Genomic DNA, 22,794 nt, shown 5'->3' with positions numbered 1-22,794 from the left:
AGGTTTGGCACTGTCTACGAAAGCTGGTTTTATAATGTGAAGCTATACGTGAGACCTGCTTAGTCTGGAGCAGAGATTTCTGGTATTCGTCATCACACCTTCTTAGCCCACCTCAGACGGCAGCACGATTGTGGTGGACAGTCCCAACTCTCCTCGTGCCGCTAGTGTGTCGCCTCAAGTGTCCACCTCACGTCTTTCCTTATGCTGCCCTAGGATTTTCTCTGATGTCTGTTGCTGCTTGCTAGACTTGGAAGCAAAGCCACAAAGTCCAGGGAGCCAGCAGCTTTGGGAATGCCTCACCCAAGGAGGGATGGAAGCTGGCAGATAAGAACTCTAATCTTTCAGGAGGTCTGTTCTGGGAGGCATTCTGGGAAGTTCTGGCAGAAGCAAGACCCTCAACAACACAGTCTGCATTGGCTTTTGCTTTCCCTCACCTCATTACTGTTTCCTAGGATTACCTCCCAAATAAGCAACCTGCACCCACGTATTCATCTCAGGTGTTGCTTTTTGGGAAACCTAAACTTAGGTACCACTTCAGGATGAGATTCTGGGATGGAAGTAGTCACCGATCAGATGGCAACAAGGAATCTGTCATTGGCGCCGGTTGAGCAGGGATGGCCCCTGATTGGCTGAGCTGTCACAACCAAGGTCTTTACCTGTGGTAGATAGAAGTACAGCTGGAAGGAGCACATTCGATTATGCAGTAGCTCCTGGCAACAAATTCTTAATCTGTTTTTTAAAAAAATATTGCTGTCCCAAGGAGAAAAATTAAATTTAAAATATCCCAGGTATATGTGTTGGGGGGCATGGGGGTGGGAGGAACTGGTGGGCAAAAGACATGGAGGTGGGCAAAAGGTACAAACTGCCCGTTATAAGGTAAACAAGGCCTTGGGGATGTGATCTACAGCGTGGTGATTGTGGCTAACAATCCTGTTTTGTGTATTTGAAAGTTGCAAAGGGAGTAGATTTTAAACGTTGTCATTACAAGAAAAAGAATTTATAACTATTATGTGGTGATGGATGTTAACTAAATGTATGGTGGCAATCATTTTGCATATATACATATATCAGATCATTATGTTATACACCTAATCAGTATTATATTTCAATTATACCTCAATAAAAATACATACAAATAAAATATCCCTAGCCAGAGAAATTAAATACTAAGGTATGAGATTTTGTCAAATAGGCCTGAGGTTTGGATGCCACAAACCACTATAATATGTAAGGTTTTTTCCCCCTCAAGGACAAGTGTCCACTTGCTTGGGGGAGACGTCACCCCCATTGAGAATTCACGCTGCAGCACTCAAATGGAATGGGGGTAATGTTAATTATAGTTCCGTGGATTGGCTGGGTTTCGTTAGCTATCCTAAAAGCCTAGGAGAAAGAGAATTTCAGGCTCAGGTTATCTACTTAACAATTCGGGACATGGTATAAAATCCAGAAGAACTTTGTGGAAGATTTAAAAAAAAAAACCCTATTCTCCTGCAGCTGGAGAGCACACTAGGCTGAAAATCAGGCTGAGAATGTAATTGTTAGGGTGGCAGAGGTCCTCTGACAGTTCTTTTATGCTAATGTCAGGGTATCTATGGCAGAGAGTGGGACCCTGAGGCCTGGGATGGATGAATTTGGGTGGATGCAACAGAGAACCTATACCTCTAGCAAGTAGCTGCCTCCCACTTGTTAGCACAGAGTTGTTGCCCTTGATATGAGACCGTATTAGTTTCTTATTGCTGCTGTAACAAACTGTCACAAATATAATGGCTTAAAACAACATAATTCATTATTTTATTTTTTATGGTTCAGCATGCTTCATTTGAGAGGGTGTATGGATATGTGCATGGGGGTGGGGATGGCTTTCATTCCCCACACCAGGGCCAGACACTCTGATCGCATTCTTTACCACCACTGCCTCCCTACCTGCTGGGTATTCAGGGGTCATGCCCTCCTGTTCAGCCAAACACACATTTTTTACAGTTCTGTGGTTCAAAGTCTTAAGTGGGTGTCCCTGGGCTACAATCAAGCTGCTCACAGAGCTCTGTTTCTTTCTAAAGTCTCCAAAGAAGGATCTTTTTTCTTGCCTTTTCCGGCTCCTGGAATTCTTTTTATTCCTTAGCTGGTAGCTCTCTTCCTTTGTCTTCAAGGTGTGGGTGGAATGCTTCTCCCATTGAATCACAACTCACATCTGACCTCTTCTGCAGTCTAACCTACCTCTTCCTCCCTCTTCTGCTCCCCTTTTCACTTTTAAGGATCCTTGTGACTACAGTGAATCCACCTGGATAATCCAGAATAGCTTCCACATCTCAAGATCCTTAACTTGGCCCTGGCTGAGTGTCCCAGCTGACAATCCTGCTGTGCCTTCAGCCAGGACCTCACCACATTTCTGTCTCAAATGGAACACACCATGGAAACCATGATCTTCCCATTTTACAAATTTTCTGGGGACAAAGGCTACTTAACAAAGGAGGACCTGAGACCTGACCAGGTTGCTCACTTGGTTGGGGTGTCATCCCATACAGCAAAAACCTGCGGGCTTGATTCCAGGTCAGGGCACGCACCTAGGCTGTGGTTTGGTTCAATCCCTGGTCAGGGCACACATGGGAGGCAACCAATCAATCACATTAATGTTTCTCTCTACCGCTCTCTCCCTTCTCTCTCTAAAATCAACAAACATATCATTGGGTGAGGATTAAAAAAAATTAAAACAAACAAACACCCAAAGGAGGGCCTGACAATACTCATGGAAAAGGAGTTCTCTAGATTTTTAGAAAAATCAGAAAGATTCTCTGGCTGTGGACAAAATAATGAAGGACCTGGACCAGTGCTGAGAGGGCAGAGTGGGCCTCCAGAGCTGCTTTTTGCTAATTGCTGGGCTCACCATCATGTGCAATGTCTATTTTGTGATAACCCGTGATGCAGAAGGGAAAGAAGTAGGCAGCACCGAGCAGTTCTCCTGCCCTGATAAGAGCTGTCCCAATGGGCCACTTAAAGAACCTTTGCCCCATGGCCTCCCCTTGTATAAGGACTTCATGAGCAGATTGGGACACTTAGAAAATATACAAATAAAATCCCATCCACATTCAACAAAAACAAAGAAAAGCCAATTAAAGTCAGATAAGCTTTTGATTTTTATATTGCTTGCATCCTCTTACCCTCAATACACAAATGTCTTTATTTCCTATAAAAATATATACTTAATTTAATTTAACCTGCAATTTCCCTTTTGCCATGGAAGGTAACATATTTGTAGGTTCTGAGGATTACAATGTGAATATTTTTAGGGAGCCATTATTCTACCCACCATGGAGACCATACAAAAACAGTTTAGATTAGGATGAATTTACTGGGTTATGGTCTTGGGTTAAGTTACGTAACTCCTTTGTGCCTTGGTTCTCATTGATAAAATGGGGGGATAATAGTCCATCTCAAAAAGTGGTTAGAGGCTTAAAAGAGATAGTGCTTAGAACAATGTCTAGCACATAGTAGGCACTATGTTAACCTTTATTTGATATGTTTTTATAACATTGATTCTATGACTATGTGTCAGGCACTATTCCAGATACTAGAGATATAGATAGTATGGGTAGGAATAGGACTTGATCTCAGGGAGCTCAGGGAGTCAGATACACAAACACAATTACTACACAGTGGGCTACATGCCATAAAAGGCATGGAAATACTATAGGATTACAATATTGTGAAGGCTCAGGAAAACTTGAGAAATACAAGTTGACAGACATGGACAATGGGGCGGGATTGACTGTGGGAGTGGGGACTGTGGGGTGAACAATGGGGAAAGAGGTGGGACAGCTGTAACTCAACAACAGTAAAAAACATAAAAGAAAACATAATAGAAAAAAAATTAGTTGAATGAATAAATGAACATGACATTTGAACTGGGCTTTACCGAATGAAGAGGTATGGGCCAAAGAGGTAAAGACAGAAGGGCTCAGGAGCCAAGAAGGTAAGTGTGTTAAAAGAACATTAAGTAGCATTTTGTGTAGCTGGAACAAAAGATTAAAGGTGTGAGATGAAGCTAGAATGGCTGATGTAAGCACCAAGGTTGTACAGTGTCAAGTTAAGGAGTTTGAACCTTATCCAGAAAGCAACAAAAGCCTTCCAAAGTGTTTAAACAGGGGAGAGCATCATCAGATTTATGGCTTTGAAAGGCTGCCCCCGTCACCAGTAGGAGTGCATTGAACTTGGAGATACTCAAAGCTGCTCCCGTTGTCCAGGTGATGGCAGTGAGTGAAGAGAAGGGCAAGGTTGGAGAAATACATAGGAGACTGTACAAGATTTGGTGACTAGTTTGATTGGGGTGTTGGGAGAGGAAGAATAGAAGCTGCTGGATGGAGGTCCATTCACTAAGGCCAGAAAATAATACGAGTCCCAACTTTAGGGGAAAATGGTAATAGGTACAGACAAAATTCTGAGGGTCTTAATATGTGGTAAATTGTAGTAACTATTATTATAGTAAAACTGAGGCTTGTACAGACGAAGGTAAGGATACACGGGTACTACTTATGATGGAGAAATTGTGGCTTAGAAATGTTATGATTTTGTCACTAATATTTGTACAGCTGGTATGTGAAGGAAGAATCAGATTCCAGATCCCCAGTCACTAAAGTTTCCGTTTGGACATGTGGAATTTCAGGTATAGTTAAGAATGTAAGTGATGCTGTCTAGAAGGCATTGGGAAATGTGGAATCTGACCTCAGGGGAAAGGTTTAGGTTGAACTTAGTCTCAATTCTTAGTCTCTGTTCTTAGTGTTAGAACAGGAAAGCCCGATTTTTTCAATGTCAGTACACAATAGCTCAAAATCTCTGTTATTATCTCTTTGTTCTCCCTTACCTCCCCCCCCCACCAAACCCCAACTCCAAATCGTATTAAAAGTGCCTGGCTCTGAGGTGGTTTTCAAATCCTTGTCTCGACAATGATCTAGCTGATGCATTGATGCTTCGTAACCTGAAGAGGACCACAAGACCAAGGGCTTAGCAGTCTTCTTCCACCCTGACCACACTATTAACGCCCCCAGACATTACCCTAAAACCCTCCCCTAGTACGGCCGAGTCAAACAGCCTGCAGCGGTCAAGTGCCAGCGGAGAGCTGAGACAGGAGAGCAATGATGTCATGCGGCCACAGGGTGATTCCCTAGCCTTTGGCGTCATGCGCCGATGACGTCATCCAGGGCGCTCGCCTTCCCCCAAGCCTGGGTTGGCCACGCTCGCGTAGGTCTGTTCAAGTCTCCCCGCCCCCTCCCACCTGCGGGAGGCGGGGCGGGCGGCACTCCGCGGGCGCCGCGGCCTCGCCCCGGAGCGAGGTGGGGGCCGGTGGGACAGGCTCTCGGGCCGGGCTCCGCGGTGTACAATAGCCCCACTGCGGGCGGGGCCGCGGCTGCAGCTGGAGCCCAAGGTGCCAGCAGCAGAGTAGACGCCCCTCGCGGCCTCCCCCGCACACTCCCTCCCCTTCAGCTCGTCCCTCTCGCCGGCCTCGCCGGCTCAGCCGTCCTGCCCCGCCGACGCTTTCCCCTCTTTCTCTCACCCCTTCTTTCACCGAGCTCCGCGCTTTCAAGATCCCCGCAAAGAGCTCTCGGTCTCCCCAGCTCCTGCCCTAGAGGCCTCCCGAGCCTGCTCTCGTCCCCGCCCCCCACAGCAGCCCTCCACCCGAGTCACCCAGCTCCTTCCCGCCCCCTCCCCGTGCAGAGGGGACTCCGGCCGGGCCGAGCAGGGTGGGGGAGGCGCCCAGCGCGCGGCGGCGGCGGCGGGGAGAAAGTGAGGCGGCCCCTCGCGCACACGCCCCGGCTCGGCCGCCGCCACCGTGGTGGAGGAGGAGGAGCAGGAGCAGCCGAATCGAGCCGAGCGAGCGCGGAAGGTGAGCGCCGGCCTCCCGCCAGTGCCCCTGGCGTCTCAGGCTGGCCCGCTGGGGCGCCGGGGAGTGGGCGGCGCGAGGTGGGGGGCCTGGGCCCATTCATTCCGCGCGGCGGGTGCGGGGACCCCAGGTGAGAGGAGGCGGGGCCGTCGCCCGGCGAGTGTGGAGGTTCCTGTCGGACCAACAAAGGCCCCCTGTGCACTCGCCCGCGCGGCCGCGGGTCTCAGACTCTGGGGGGCCCGGCGGACCTGGGGGAGGACAGGGGCGGGGGAGGGGTCGAGCACCCGACAGGTTCGGCTCTGGGAGCGACTGCCTCCCGAACTTTGCGGTCCTCCAGCGCTCCCCCTGGCCCGCGCGATCGGGAAGCCCAGCAGAGCGGCGCCCGATTTGTTCTGCACGAAACATCACCCCTGTCCGGGCCGGGGCAATCACCTGTAGGGCTCAGCTCCTTGAAGAATTCAACTAGATGCAGCCCGACTTCTGCAGCCCCTCCCCCACACCCGGAATACTCAGTCACTTGTGGAGCTAAAACCAAACAGGGAGAGAATTATTTCATGTTCAATAATTTCATTTCAAAAGCCACGAGTTCTGTAGCATTCACTGTCTTGAATATTTTCACCGCAAACATCGGTGGGAGTGTTTTTGGAAGAATACTCAAGAAGTTGTGGGTGTAGGGAGCAAAGTGCTCTTGCTTGTTAAACTCCTTGGATAAACTAGCTGTCTTGTGCTTTTTTCCACCGGAATTGTGAAAGGTGAAGGGAAGGGTTGCTACTGTGGTTACCAATAACAATTCAAATTCATTAGCCTTTAAGAATTGCTGCTGAGAAAAATCTTTAATTTTGCCTACTGTGCTTCTGGGCTTTCTCAACGTTGTTGGGAGAAAACAGGAGTCAACAACACACAGATGCCTCATTGATCTTACCTTGTGACCTCCTGTGTGACCTTGAGCAGGCCACTTCCAGCCTGAAAGTCCCAGGGGTTTGTTTTGATGCCCTAGAAACAAGAAGGTGTCAATGAGCACCTACTCAGCTTTCAAGACCACTGAAGAATCCCTGCTTCTCCCCACTTTGAAATCTTTGCCTGCATCCACTCCCGAACTTCTCTCAGGCAAATCTGGCTTCTCATTGGAGCCCTCGGAGGCCCGTAGGATTTACCGCAGCACCTGTAACGCCGTTGTTGTTTCTGCTTGGGCAATCCTCGTTAGGTGCATGTGAACTCCGCCTCCCAACTAGAACCTCTGCTTCTCAAAACGGGTTTTGGGACTATGGACCTTGAAACTTTCCCTGAAGCTTATTCATATCCTCACCTGTGTAAGCTCATGGGTTTATCTGGCTAATTTGCTTATTCGGACATTCATTGACCCCGCAAGACCGGAGTCTGGAGAGCTGCTGTGTTTCAGGCCTCCTGCTGCGGCTGTGGGGACTCAGAGTCTATCTATTAAGATATTCCCTGTCTTCAAAGAGCTCAAAGTCTAGTGGGTGAGGTAGACATGTAAAGGATGGAGGCCTGCCCTAATCTCTGGGGGATTCCAGCTGTACAGGGAGTAGTGTGCAATCGCTGAGGCTGCTGGACCTGTTTTACAAGTCTTGCTGTGGCTCAAGTGAGTCCTGAAGGGAAGGTGGTGATCTGCCACACATCCGTTAAGACAGCACTTGATAAAAAACTTGTTCAGGTCAGTTCAGTTCAATATATACTTACTAAGCACATGTCATGGGGCCTTGTGCTGGGCTTGGGGAAAGCAGTGCTTTCTGAAAGGAGGATACCATTTTTCCCTACTTCGTCATTTTTCCCTACCTCATACTAGTCATTGCCTAAAGATAAATTTTCCAACTGGAATCCAAATAAGTTTTCAGGGATCAGCCTACTGCCTACTTTTGCAGCCTCACTTTGCATAGCTCCCCAGCCACGTTCTTTCTTATCCCTGCTTTTGCTTGTGCTGTTCCTTCTCCCTGGAATGCTACCTGCCTGTGGAGAAGTGCTTGTTGGCCCTCTGGGAAGCGGCAGTCTTTTAGTCTCCCCTTTTATTAGTTTCATAGAATGAGTTGCTTCCTCATTCTCTGGTTCCTCTACATACCACTCGTATAGCTCTCTCTCTATAGCACTATTGCAGTTATTTGCGTTGGTGCCTGTCTTTTCCATTCGCCTGTGAATTTCCTGAGGGCAGGATCTATTTAGTTTTAGTGTCTACCAAAGTTCCTTGCACTGAATAAGTGTTCGAAATGAATGAGTGTATGAATGAAGAAACAAGTCAAAGCCCAGGAGATAGATGATACCTAGTCCTTTGGGTTTTAACAATTATCTCTAGTAAGTATTGTCCCTCCACCAGCAGCATCAGTGTAATCTGGGATTAGTTAGAATTGCAGATTACTTCTCCCATCCCAGACCTACCTATGAAAAACTCTGGAGTTGGAACCCTAAAAACTCTGCTTTAACAAGCCCTCCAGGTGATTCTGATACTTGACAAAGTTGGAAAACCACTGGGTTAAAAGATCTGCTTTTCCTAAGATCAGCTCCTTGCCAGCCCCCTTGCTCTCTTCCTCCTTTTTCGGAGTACCTACTGCCCGACATCCCCTTCCATTCCACCTGTCTATTGTCCACCTTTTTGGCACTAAATTGAAAGCTTCCTGAGAGCAGAGAATTTTGTCTGTTTTGTTGACTGCTTTAAATTCAGTGCCTACAATAGTGACTATATGCAGGCACTTAGACATTTATTGAATGAATAAGAAGATTAAGTCCCATTTACTGCCAGCTGCCGCATTGGGGTTTTATTCAAGAATAGTTTTCAGAATGAAGAGGAACCATGTTTTAATGTTAAAATCCAAGTGGATTCTAACATTTTTCTGGGATTTATTTTAGACTGGGCTTCCCCCACCCCTTTTATATCTGTCTTTTCCACCAAACCTACAGGATTTTTTGGCTTTTGTTCTAGTCAAGACCTGAAAACTGCCATCGAAATATCCTAGGCCAGGATTGTTTCTTAGGAATGTGCAGCTTGGTTTTGCAAGTCTAAATAAGCACCCTAACTTATGAACCTTTTAACTTGAAACTGTCTCTTCCGGATCTCCTGTGGTTTTGTCTTTCTCTAGTGATGCTTAAAGCTGTACAAAGGCTTGTTCGACTCTACACAAAGCTTTTCTTCCTTATGAAGCTCTTTAAATATATTTTTTCTTTCACTTTCTTCTTAGCCCTGAGATACAATATCCAGTTTTCTCCTTTCCCAACTTCCCTCTTGGAGATTGGCTGCATGTGTTCATTTGTTCATCATTTATTTATGAACATTTATTGAGTTCCTCCCTGCCATGTGCCAGGCCTCAGGCTGGGACAGCGTGTTCAGATAATTCAAGTCTTTAAGGAGTTAAAGGTACCCCAGCATTGTGTGATTAAGTCCTGAAATGAAGGGATAAAATGAGGGGTAAAAAAATGATGTATGCTCATAAAGATGGGGGAAAGCTCTCTTTCGAACCCCCCCCCCTCAATTTAGGAATAATTTATCAGATAAGCATCATTTTGATAAGCAGACTTTAAAATTTTTTAATTAAGAGGTTGATGGCTTTGTTGGGGAAAACAAAAAAGAATCAGGGTAAAATCAGCAATTGCTAATCTGAGTTAATTCTCAATTTGGTTGTTTCTGGTTTTAATGAAGTTTCCTTTCCCCCTTTTTGTCTTCCTAAATCATAACCAGAAAATAGGGAATAAACTTTTTTTTGTATGTTAAAGAGAGAAGTTTAAGGTTACCAAAAGAATATACTGTTTCATAGATGTCATTTTAATTCCTAAAGACTAATGTAATTTGGGGAGGAGGAACAACGAGTCCAGGAGAAAGTCAGGAGAATGAACTTTAGTTTCGGTACTACTGCATAACTTTATGGAAGTAATTTTGTCTCTGTCCCTCTTCTACCTGTAAAATGGAGATAGTAAAAGTTTGTATGACCAGCTTACAAGGTTATGAAGCAACTAAGTAAAATAATGAATGTAAAGAAACCTTTGAAAAGTGTAATTGGTTAGCTAGTTGTTAGCTGGTAGTAAACATATTAATTAACAGTTCGTTATTGCACACCTGTTATGTACTAGATGGTACGTGAGATGTTTTCTCCGGTCTTTAAAATTAGCATGCAAGATGATTGCCAGTACCTCTCTTTTGTGGATAGGGAAGTTGAGGCTCAGACTGGCAAAGCGAACTTGTTCAAGGCTCTGCTGAAAGGAAGTGGCAGACATCAATTTCAGTCAATATCCACTTGATTGGGGCAGTTATGTGTTATGTTCATTACCCAGGTGCTGTAATTTTTCCAAACAGAGGATATAGGGATGTTTGGCAAGTGTATTGCTGAGAGAGTTAAAATAAAATCGTTCGTCATTGAGCCCGCTCTCTTCTTTTGTGCACAGAAAGATCGGTGAAGACAGATTTACACACATTTACATTTATGTTTCCTACAGGGAAAAGACTAACATCTGCCCTGGTGTTTTTGTTCAGTCTTTACAGCAGTCCTGTGAGACAGGTATTTCCCTTTTACAAGATTTCGGAGACTGAGGATCATAGAAGTCTTGGCTTGCTCAAAGGCACGTTGTTAGCAAATGACTAAATATTGGTTAAAAACTACATTTTTTGAATTTAAATGTAGTGCTTTACTGTTGCCACTATATCATATTGCCTTTTAAATGCTATTAAACTAAACTATGGTGCACTGGAAATGTCTCTTTAGAATGTTTCCTAATCTCTTTAGCCTCTTCCCGCTAAGAAAATCCTGACTGAAGTCCACAAAAAAATAATTGCCAATAAAACTCTATGTCAGATGGTCATGATATTGCAGACTTAAAAATTACACTTCTCTACTGAAGCTGAAAGTCAGACTTTACCCAGTGTTCTGAGTGACTTGTGCCTAAATATTCATTTCCCTTTGCCGTCATACATTTATTAACATGATGTGATACATTTTTCTGCTCTTGTGTTAAGCCTTATATCCCTGAGTAATCCCTCACTCTCCCGTCCTTCTAGCCTTGGAGATGAGGAAATCATCCCTGTGCTAGGATCCCGCAGATTTCCCCCACTCTAGGAAGCGTTAGTAGTACGTCTAGCAGGAACTGGCAGTTATTGACTCCTCGCTAATTTGATTTTGTTTGGTATTGATCAATTCTGTAAAATTGATCTAAGTCTTAGTTATAAAAAATCCATTATGTCTTGGCTCTTCCTCATGGAGCCAGGATGAGGTATTTTGCATGTAGCACTGGGAAGTTCATGCTTGTTTATGGGGCTTGCTTCTGTCCCATTCCTGCTCCTGTCCCTTTCCAGTGTCCCTGCCCCATTCCTTCTCAGGCCGTGTGAGTACCAGCTGAGGCTGGCAAGAATACTTTCCTCCCTTATGGAATCTGCCTTTTGGATCTTTTGGGATAATAAGTGACAGTGACAGTATATGTGTGGCGTCCACCCTCATTGGCCTGCGTAGCTCTTCAAGGCCAGCTTGCTTTATTCTCTCCCTGGTTCCCACAAGGCTGGATTAATGTCTCCCTCATTTGAACGCTTGTCCTCATAGTACTTTGTCTCTTGGCAGCTGTAATATCTGTCGCTTTCTAGGGAAGGAGGTAGATGTGGAAGGGAGAGCACTAAATTTGGCACTAAATAAGGCAAAGACCTACTTGGACATTTAACTTATTTATCTCTTTACTTTTCATTTGCAGAAAAGAAATAATACCTAACTCACAGAGCTGTTGTTTAGATTAAATGAAATAATATATGTGAAAATGAATTGTAAGATGCTCAGCTGCATAGATGTTAGGTAGAATTGTTTTACTTTTATGACTACAATTATATATAGCAGTGGTTTTTAATTTGGCCATGCATTTGAACCATCTGTGAAGATGTTTTAAAAAATTGCCTGGGCTCTGTCTCAAGTCTAGTTAATCAAAATCTCTTAGGATCTCTGTTTTTGAAGGTTTATAGGTAATTCTGATATGCAGACAGGGTTGAGAAGGACTGCCTTGTTTTGCATAAATGTCTGATGTACCTATTAAATGAAAACTAATGTTTTAATTTTCATTTAATGTTTATTTGCTAAACACATTAAGCATCAGGCATTGTCATGGGCTCCGAAGGAAGAGGTGACTCATACCTGGCCCTACCCTTCAGTTCAGAGTTGAGAAAGAGAGATGTCCATAGACAATAATACTGTAAGTATTGAGACAAAAATGAGACCCGGAGATATATGCTGGTGCAACGTGAAGGCAGAGAAAAGGCCCCTGAAATGGGGGTAGCCCGGCAAACCTTAAGGGAAGTGACACCTAAGTTGGGTTCTGAGAAATGAGCAGAGGTTAATCAAGTACAGTGGGGGAGGAGGGGTAGGAAGAGAGGGAAGGAATGATCTTCCTGTAAGATAGTGAGCCCTGTGAGGACCAGAAGGCTTGAGCTCATGTTTGGGGAACCTTGATTGGTTTAGTGCACTTAGAGGTTGGTGCTAGGTGGGGAGTGGCAAGAGCACTGAGGAAGGAAAGGCCCTGGTGCTGGAGAGCCTTTTATATAGTGTACAAAGTACTTTCACTGATGTTATCTCACTTTAGCCTTTCTACAACTCTCTGGGTTAGTTAGGAAGGGTATTGTTTTACCTCTGTTGTATAGAAGAGAAAACAAGTTAATTGAATTGCCTGAGGCTGTATAGCAAAGGTTTGACTTGAAGCCAGGTCCTTCTGACTCTTGAGCTTCTTCTTCTGACTCATGTGTCTTCCATTACACCATAGCTGTCCTATACCTTTCAGTCTTGGGAGGACCATCAGATGAGCTCCGTAGATAAACGCACAGCAATATGTAAGTTGTAAAGTGCTTGACTGATATTGCCTATTCGTTGACAGTTTGGACTACGTGGCCTATAAAAGTGCTTTTAGCTCCAAGATTCTGTGGGCAATTCCAAGGATTTTCCTTGATCACTGAAATGAAATTTTTTTTCAGGAGTTGATAACCAGGGTCCAGTGAGCTAAAATATTGTCAGAGAGTTAGTTACCCTTCCACTTTTAGTGTCTTCACGCAACCTCTGTTGCTTGTTTAAAAAATACATTTATATTTCTTTTATTATGAAAGTGATGCACAATTCTCATAGAAAATTTGGGGAATACAGAAGAATAAAAGGTTAAAAAAACTGAAGCAAACCAAACCCAACAAATCCATCAGAATAGAGTTTTGTTGTAGAATGATGACTGGTAGTAACATTTTACTTGTTTCCTTCTAATCTTTTTAAAAATTGAGTTTGGGATGTGATTTCCCTATTTCTCAGGTACCTCCTTTCCCCAGCCTCAGTCTATGTTAAGGATAAGTGAGATCAGGAACCAATCAACATTATCAGCCTCATTATAACTGACCTTTTATTTTATTTAAAAATGTATTTACTTATTTACCTTTAGAGAGAGAGGAAAGGAGGGAGAGAAACAACAATTGATTGCCTCTCATATGTGCCCCAACTGGGGACTGAACCTGCAACCGTAGGCATGTGCCTTAACTGGGAATCTGACAGGTGACCTTTCTCTTTGTGGGATGACACCCAATCAACTGAGACCCATGGGACAGGGCACAACTGGTCTTTGATTGAGGGCTTTCACAGCGTCAACCACTTTACTTTTGATTTTTCACTTCCTCCTCAAAATAATCATTTTATAGATTTATATTCATTTTATAGATGAGAAATTTTAGGAGCAGAGAGATCAAGCTGGGAAGTGAAGATATTTTTGATTGTTACTGTGTGACCATGCTGAGTCACTTAACCACCCTGAACCTCAGCTTTCCTCAGCTGTCATGTGGACACATTAACTCTGATGCCAACTTCTCAGCTCAGATATTTTATGACAGTAATTTTTTCCCCTTCTCTCTTCCTCCCTGCCCTCTTCTCTTGTAGGACACTTGGACAGTGATTTCCAGCCTTTTTCGTCTCATGCCACACATAAGCTAATTACTGAAATTCCGAGGCACACTGGTTGGAAGTCGCTGCACTAGAACATCATCAGTACCAGTTTTTCACTAGGACATAGTCCACTAGTCACAGTGTTTCACCAGGGAAAGAGTTCTCAGTGGGCTAGAGAAACAAAATTTAAATGTCCAGGTTGGGGGGTGGGTGGACTGGGACCTTGGATACTTGGAAGGATTCTTAATCCTTCTATCACCTGTTGGAGAACTACTATTTTATAAACTATTTTTCCATTTAAGATCATTTTCCCATCTGGAATTTGACCAGTCCAGAATCTGAGATTTTTTATTTGGTGTCAGGATAGATTTTGCTTGATTAGTTTAAATTATCTGTATGATCTATGAAGTAACTTAAACCAAAAAGCCAGATGACCAAAGGGGAAACATTCATAATGATAGACTTTTGAAAGTCCAAGTTTCCCAAGCAATCTAGAAACAATTAGGGTTTACTGTTTTCAGACACTTTTCTATACAATGTCATTTAATTTAATTCTGTATCCTTAAGGCATCAGATGCAGAGAAGTTAAGTGGCTTATCCATTATAACCTGGCTGGGAGTTTGCAAATTGGAATCTTAAATCCCTGTCTTCTGTCTCCAGATCTGGTATTGGCTCCTGATCATTTGGGTGCACTTTTACCAGTGGTACTTCTTTGTTTTTCCCTTTCCTTAAAAAAAATTCCTCGTTCCTTAGAGAATGGTAAAAGCTAATTACATCTTGTTCTCTTTCAAAAAATCATGTTGTTTCTATCCATTGTCACTTGCCAGAGCATTGTCTGAAACTGATGCTTTGTAAAGGCCAGTCAGGAATGGCTGCTGAGTATATTCTTATTTCAGGGCTGGTAGAGTAGGTGTACAAAACACACACACTTATATGTACAGTGTACAAAATCAATACATCTCTACAGTGCTTCTATTTATTTTTAAGTTAGTCTACAAATATTTATTGATTGCTTCCTATGTGTCAAGCATTATGCTTAGTACTGAAGGTACAGTTATAAAGAATACAGAAATAGACCTTGCCCTTTCTCTTATAAAGCTTATGTTCCAGAGGGGAAATACAGAGAAAAGTGTTAAATGTACAAATAATTAGTTGCAGGTTTTGATAAGTCCTACAAAAGTCATAAAGGACTAATGTAGAGAATTTTGGAGTGATAAGGTAAGGAGATAATGTTCTTAAACTAAGGCCTGTAAGATAAGGAGATACTGGTTATGCAGAGAGTGGGGCATAGAGTGTGTCAGGCAGAAGGAACACTTTAAATGCACAATGGCCCTCAAAGTAAAAGTTTAGAGCTATTCTGTTTAACATGGTGTACTAACCAGTGTGGTTATTGAGCTCTTTTTTTTTTTAAAGATTTTATTTATTTATTTTTAGAAAGAGGGGAAGGAAAGGAGAAAGAGAGGGAGAGAAACATCAGTGTGTGGTTGCCTCTTGCATGCTCCCCACTGGGGACCCAGCCTGCAAGCTAGGCATGTGCCCTGACTGGGAATCAAACTGACGACCCTTTGGTTTGCAGGACAGTGCTCAGTCCACGGTGCCACACCAACCAGGGCATGGGCTCTTGAAACGAGACTGGTACACATCCAGATATGCTATAAGTATAAAATACACATCATATTTTGAAGATTTAGTACTGAAAAAATAATTTAACTTTTGGTATTGTTTGTATATTGAAATGTTAGTATGTTGGATAAACTGTGTTAAAATATATTTTCAAATTAATTTTTTAACTTTAAAAATATAGCTACTAGAAAATTTAAGATTTACATATCTAGCTCATGTAAGTACCTTGCATTATATTTCTGTTACATAGTGCTGGTTTAGCTAAACATAGAGTAACTGAGACAAAGGTTATGTCTGGTGCTTAGGGAGTAAGAGTGACAGGTACAAGATGAAGTTGGGGTGGTAGAGGGACCTTTCAAAATGCTATCTTGTGCAATACCCTAGTTAATTCTGAGGGATTGAGAAGGGATTAATTACTCACTCTGATTTTGTAGATGAACAGAGACAGTTCGTGGCGGCCCGAACACCCTGCCTTCGTAGTGCCGGAATGAAGAGATGCACCAGCACTGTTAGCAGTGTCTTGAGTATGGAATGTTCTCTGTCATTGTCAGCTGAAATAAACAAGCAAATGTTGGTGGCTAAATTGATTAATCCCAATTTTCAAGTGGTTTTGAGATCACCTCTGGGTATAATATCTAAATTGGGACTGTTGGTTAAAGATTATATTTTTCACTAAAGAGAAAAAAATCCCTCCTGTAGATTGACTCCTGTTGAAACTGTTTCACAGTACACTTCTTTCAGCTTTTTTGTATGTTGAAAAATTCTTTATAATAAAATGTTTGGAGGGAAGTATGTACAGTGAGCATCTGTATACTCATTATTTAGATTCTGTGATATTTTGCTGTATTTGCTCTATTGCATAGCTATTCATCCCCTCATCTATTTATTCATTATTCCATCTTATTTTGAAGCATATTTTAGAATATATTGCAAAAGTATCAGTACCCTTCACCTTTAAACACTTTAGCATTATTATATAATTATTTAATTATATAAACACTTTATATCATTATTTGTTTACATAGAACTACACTCTTACTGTATATGCTATGGCATTGTTTGATTAATGTCTACCCACCCTAAACTCCAGAGAATCATTTCTCTTTAAGGGATGGTACCCTAAAGAAAATAAGTTTTAACATTGTACACTTTTCCTTAAAATAAAAAAGTACCTTTTTTAAAAAAGATTTTATTTGTTTTTAGAGAGAGAAGGGAGGGAGAGAGAGAGAGAGAAACATCAATGTGTAGTTGCTGGGGGCTGTGGCCTGCAACCCAGGCATGTGCCCTGACTGGGAATCGAACCTGGGACACTTTGGTTCCCAGCCTGTGCTCAATCCACTGAGCTACACCAACCAGGGCCAAAAAAAAAGAGTACCTTTTTTTCTCACTGTTGTATTCACAATTCCTAGCATATAGTAGGCACTCAAATATTTTTTGATTGAATGAAAGAAAGTAAAGCCATCATTCTGACTGAGGTCCTATGACTTCCTTATTAAGAACGTTTGTTTGATTTTCTCAAGTTCAACAACATACAAGAACCCTTCCAGTGTCTGGTGTTGGGAGAGAGGAAGAGAGAAGAGACCTCACTGTGCTAAATATTTAGCTGTCCAGTGCAAATATCTTTGACCTGAGTCAAAGTTGAAGGTATGCCCTTCCACTAAGGATGTGAAAAATTCTTGAAGCTGATTCCCAGCTACTTTGGCATTCTGAGTTGGTCTTTGTTTCATCTGAGTTGAGGAATTACATGTTACTGAAAAATGGCACAGGATTTAGGCCCTTGTAGTTATACTTGCCTTCCAGAGTGTCCGTTCTTTTTAGTACTATCCAAGGCAACATTTCCAAATGGGCAGTTTTTTTTTTAGATTAGTGTGAGTTTCTTCAGAGTGCCACACAATTTTAATAAGGCTTAACATACATAAGGTTAACTTCCATTTAACAGAGCTCTCTTTCACAAACTGTTTTGTAATACCATTAATACATTTAAGATTCAGCCATGATTCATCACTAATAAATAAGTGCTTTGTTTCCTATTTTAATGTATGTTGTATTGATTATGTTATTACAATTGTCCCAATTTTGCCCCCCTTTTCCCCCCTCTGCCTAGTACCTTCCCTTTCCTCCATATCCCCCCTGCCTCTTAGTTCATGTCCACGGGTCATGTATGTAAGTTCTTTGGCTTCTCCATTTCCTATACTATTCTTAATATACCCCTGTCTATTTTGTACCTATCAATTATGCTTTTTAATCCTTGCACCTTTTCCCACATTCTCCCCCATCCCACTCCCAGCTGATATCCCTCCAAATGATCTCCATATCTGTGATTCTGTTCCTGTTCTTCTTTGCTTAGGTTTTTTTTTTAAATAGATTCAGTTATTGATAGCTGTGAATTTGTTGCCTTTTTAATGTTCATAGTTTTGATCTTCTTTTTCTTAAATAAGTCCCTTTAACATTTCATGTAATACTGGCTTGGTGATGATGGACTCTTTTAGCTTTCCATTGTCTGGGAAGCACTTTATCTGCCCTTCGATTCTAAATGATAGCTTTGCTGGACAGAGTAATCTAGGCTGTAGACTCTTGCTTTTCATCACTTTGAATACTTCTTTCCAGTCCCTTCTTGCCTGTAAGCTTTCTTTTGAGAAATCAGCTGATGGTCTTATGGGAACTCCTCTGTAGGTAACTCTCTGCTTTTCTCTTGCTGCTTTTAAGATTCTCTATATTTAACCTTTGCCATTTTAACTATGATGTGTCTTGGTGTGGTCCTCTTTGGGTCCAACTTGTTTGAGAATAGACTTGTATGTCTATTCCCTTTGCCAAATTAGGGAAGTTTTCTTTCATTATTTTTTCAAATAAGTTTCAAATTTCTTGCTCTTCCTCTTCTCCTTCTGGCATCCCTATGATGTGGATGTTGGCAAATTTGGAGAATTCCCTGAGTCCTCTTATATTATCCTTTTTTTTTTTTGAAATTCTTGTTTCTTCATTCTGTTCTGGTTGAATGTTTACTTCTTCCTTGTGTTCCAAATCGTTGATTTGAATCCCAGCTTCCTTCCCTTCACTGTTGATTCCCTGTAGATTTTTCTTTATTCCACTTAGTGTAGCTTTCATTTCTTCCTTTATGCTGTTGCTGTACTCAGTGAGTTAGTTATTTGAGCATCTTGATTACCAGTGTTTTGAACTGTGCATCTGGTAGGTTGGTTATCTCCATTTCATTGAGTGCTTTTTCTGTGGTCTTGTTCTGTTCTTTTATTTGGGCCATGTTTCTTTGTCTCCTCAGTTTGGCAGCATGTCTGTGTTTGTTTCTGTGTGTTAGGTAGAGCTGCTTTGACTCCCTGTAAAAGGCACCTGTAAATTGTGTGGGGTGGAGCCACCTGCCGCACATCTTTGTGGCTCTGTGTGTGGGGAGGGCTTGGAGAGGGGCTGTGCCACTGCCTGGCTTGCCCGGGTTTGCCCGGGACTGGGGGTTTGCCCGGCACTCGCCCCGTTTCCTGTCACTTCACCCACTCCTTATATGCGACTAGTGCCCTTCTAAGTGTTGCCCTGGTGTGGGATCCCAGGGTGGGTGGGTTTGCTTATGTTTTAAGACCATCTGGGCCCTTCAAATGAAGTTTCGTGAATAGGCGGCAGTTTCTTCTGCTGCCCCAACCCCCGCTGATTTTTATAGCCAGAAGTTTTGGGGATTTATCTTCCCAGCACTGGAACACTGAGATGTGTGGTCTGGCCTGGAGCTGGGATTGCTCTCTCCCCAGATATCCCTCCTGATTTTTATCCACCACATGTGAATGTGGGACTGCCTGTGCCCATTCTGCTGCTGCCTCTCATTGCCGTACCACATGGCCTGCCTCTCTGCCCCATCACCATGTCTCTGCCCCTCCTACCTGTGTGGATGATTGTGGCTTCTTTAAATCCTTGGTTGTCGGACCTCCATACAGTTTGATTTTCTGACAGTTCTGGGTGTTACTTGTTTTGAGATTTAGTTGTAATTCTTTTTGTGGTTGGGTTGGGAGGTGAAGTATGTCTACTTATGCCTCCATGTTGACTGGAGGTCTCCTGTGTCCTTTTTTCTTTTATATAAACGTACTTATTTACATAGTTGTAGTCACAATGTAGACCTAAGTCTGCCCTTTTTTTCTGACCTATGACAGTTGCCCATGTTACTTCTTAATGTTCATTATAAAATTTAAGACAATAGTCCAATTATTTGCTTAAAGCCATTGTATCTTTTCTATCAGAGAAACATAATAAGTAGAATTCTTTCTCAGGGAAATCTCAGTTATGGTCTTGAAGCCTTTCAACTGATGGATGACGGCCACCCAGATTATGAAGGATAACCTCTTTGATTTTAAAGTGAATGGATTTTAACCCTGGCTGGTGTGGCTCAGTGGATTGAGTGTTGTCCCACAACCCAAAAGGTTGTTGGTTTGATTCCCAGTTAGGGCACATGCCTGGGTTGTGGGTTCAGTCCTGTTCAGGAGGACACATACAAGAGGCAACTGATCGATGTTTCCCTTAGACATCAATTTTTCTCTCCCTCCTTTTTCCCTCCCTTTCCCCTCTCTAAAAAAAAAAATTAAAAAAATAAAGTCAGTGAATTGTAGATGTGTCCCACATCTACAGAATACATTCACAGCAGCACCTAGATTAGTGTTGAATTCAATAACTAGATACTATAGCCTAGCCTAGTTGACATATAAAACTTAAACATCACAATCATTTAGGTCTTTCTTTTTCTATTATAAATTATACTATAATTTTATCTGTAATGCTATATATAACTTTTGCCTTTCAAAAATTATTTCTTGAGAATAAAATCCAGCAGGTGGGGAATCCTGGGTCAAGGGGTATGAAGACCTAATGGGCTCTTGACAGGATTTGGTATTCACAAACTGAAGATACTACCTCAGCCTTTCTTTTTATGATGTCTTGAGGGGCTGGTCTGTTTAACTGACTCATGTCCCATTTGCACAAACCTGGTTTTCTCCCTGTGATTTCTAGCTCTGGAAATAACTGCTTTTCTTCAGGGTTATCTTCCTTAGCCCCCACTTGTCACTTTCTCCCCTGATCTTCTCCTCTCCCCGCTCCATACACCAGACTTTGTTTCATATATCACAGGTAAAATTGAAGCTTTATGTTCCTACTGTTAAAAATAAGAATTTTAGCTTTGCATCCATTTTCGTCTTTGCCCATTCCTTGATAATGAAGGAAGTGATTCAAGGAAAGGCCTGCTCCTTCACATGCTTTTAGATTTCTTCCCGTGGTCCCATCTTAGAAACCTCACTTCATGCCATCTTTGCATTTGCTTTCTATTGAGTTTTATAGGCAGCATTCAAATGTTCTGTTGAAAGGAAATCAATTTTCCCCTTCCCCACCAATCAAAAAGCATTCTTGAGATACTGTGTCAGGCTCCAGCTAAACCCTATCTTTGCTCTCTTTCAAAGCCAGTCTTTTTAAAATAGCTGTTTACAGTTCCTGCTTCCAGCTCCTTACCTCCTGTTTTCCTGGCAGGCTACTTCACTCTCCTTCTGCCACACCACCTCATCCCGACTGCTCTTGCTAAGGCCCGGAATGATCCCAACCCCATGGTGTCAGATCTTAAAAAATAAGCAAACAACTTACCCCATCCCATAGTCACCCCCCCCTCAATAATCCCTTAATGCCATCATAATACTCAGTTGTGGTTCAAATGTCATACTTTTTTTTTTAACACTTTGAAACAGAATTCAGATAAGGGTTATACAGATTATTGACACATCTTTTGTGTCTTTTTTAATCTCTAAATTCCCTTTTAACCTCCTCCCCTTCCACACCAGTCAGTTTATTTGTTGAAGGAACCACATTGTCCTGTAGAGTTTTCCACTGTCTGGATTTTTCATCTTTCTTCACAGTTTAAAAAGTTCCTTGATTATATACATATATAACTGGTTAGTTAGTATCTAGAGGCTTGCTCAGATTCAGATTTTTGTTTTGTTTTCATGACCACTTCATAGGTTTTGGTGTGTTCTTTCATCACGAGGTGAGTAATACATGAATGTCCCCTTTTGTGTGTGATGTTAGTTAGCATCCTTGGAATTTCCTTTTCATTCTGGTCTTACTGGACCTTTCAGGGTGTTTGCTATTCTTGATGACTTTCTCTTTGACATGCTCTTCTTTTGCCTTCTGTGATATCACTTTCCTTGTTTGCCTTCCTCAGTTTATTTTTCAGTTTTTTTCTACCTGGATTTTAAACGTTGGAATCCTCAAGGGAGAGATTTCTCTTCTCCTCTAACACTATACTCTCTTCCTACTTGATCTCATTCGTGGTCCTACCTTTAAATACTGTATATATGCTGGCAACTCTTGTATTTTCCCAGGTATTTCTAGCCTAAACCTCTCTTCTTAACTGTAGATGCACATACCCAATTGCTTACTTGATATTTCCACTTCGAGGTTTCGCAACATCTCCCAGTTTGTATGATCTGACCTGCCTTCTTGATCTGTTGCACAGATCTGGTCCTGCGCCAGTTATCCTTGTCTTAGCAGGTGGCATCTTCATTTTCTTAGTTGCTCAAAGCAGAAATTTAAGATTTATCCCTGACACCTCTTCTCTCTTATCCTCTGTTTTTGCTCCACTCCCAATTTTGTCAATTTTACTTTCTGTGTATTTTTTTGAGTCCATTTATATCTTTCCATCTCTGTTGTCCCCTCTCTAATCTAAGCTCTGCCATCCCTACCCTGGGCTATTGTAGTAGTCCTTTAACTAAGCTCTGTGCTTAAAACTTGTAAAAGCTTTTTGTTTTATTTAGGAGAAAATGTACAATCTTTTTGTTGTTGTTGTCAAATGATCTTTAATTGAAATTATATCTGTATCTGTATCACTTTCATAGTTTTTAACCAGCTGGGCCTCTTACTGCACTACTGTTGATGCTGTGAATGTGGTAGCTGTCAGCACTGCAGCCCACAGACTGGGCAGTCCCCGACCTCTCTCTAATGAGAGATTCTGGTTTCAGAGAGTCTCTAGCTAAAGAGCAGGGTTGTATGTGTCGGGCAATTTTGACAGTCTCATCAAAAGCGATACCTCTGCTGTGTTTAATTTTTTTTTTTTTTTGCTTTTTTCCTGTCTTCTGGCGGATGATCAGGGCCTGTCTGTTCTGAATGGTCAGTTTCATCTAATCCTCAGACACTTCCATTCACCGGTTGCTTTGGCGATGTCATCACCACCGTCTTTTGGAGACAGAGCCAGGGGTTGAACTTGGGAGCTAGGGCAGAGGTGGCACCGACTTCCCCACTGATGCATCTTAGGTATACAACTTTGATCTCCTTGGGGTCAAACTTCCACAGCACAGCGGAGGTGGCAGGTGTCAGATGAACCTGGATGTGAGGGAAGTTGCACCTTGGCTTCCTCTAAGCCGAAAGCTAGGAAAACATATAAAGTCTTAAGTATAATTTATA

The 22,794-nt window shown here is 42.4% G+C and overlaps 1 protein-coding gene and 1 pseudogene across 2 annotated transcripts in view; both read left to right on the top strand.

The window, feature by feature from the left end:
- Positions 1-838: 838 nt before the first annotated feature.
- Positions 839-5,182, top strand: LOC123805341 (annotated as a pseudogene).
- A 112-nt stretch (positions 5,183-5,294) lies between these two features.
- PAK1 (p21 (RAC1) activated kinase 1) overlaps positions 5,295-22,794 on the top strand; it is a 140,641-nt gene continuing 123,141 nt past the window's right edge. For both annotated transcript variants that reach the window (XM_045818173.1, XM_045818171.1), the window contains exon 1: positions 5,295-5,875. The gene's annotated coding sequence lies outside the window, so the exon portion shown is untranslated. The remainder of the gene's footprint in view (positions 5,876-22,794) is intronic.

The sequence above is a fragment of the Phyllostomus hastatus genome, unplaced genomic scaffold (genome assembly GCF_019186645.2).
Source record: "Phyllostomus hastatus isolate PE091 unplaced genomic scaffold, TTU_PhHast_1.1 phas_scaffold_317, whole genome shotgun sequence".
NCBI lineage: Eukaryota > Metazoa > Chordata > Mammalia > Chiroptera > Phyllostomidae > Phyllostomus > Phyllostomus hastatus.
Note: the sequence above shows the minus strand (reverse complement) of the source record. Positions and strands in the feature narration are given on the sequence as shown.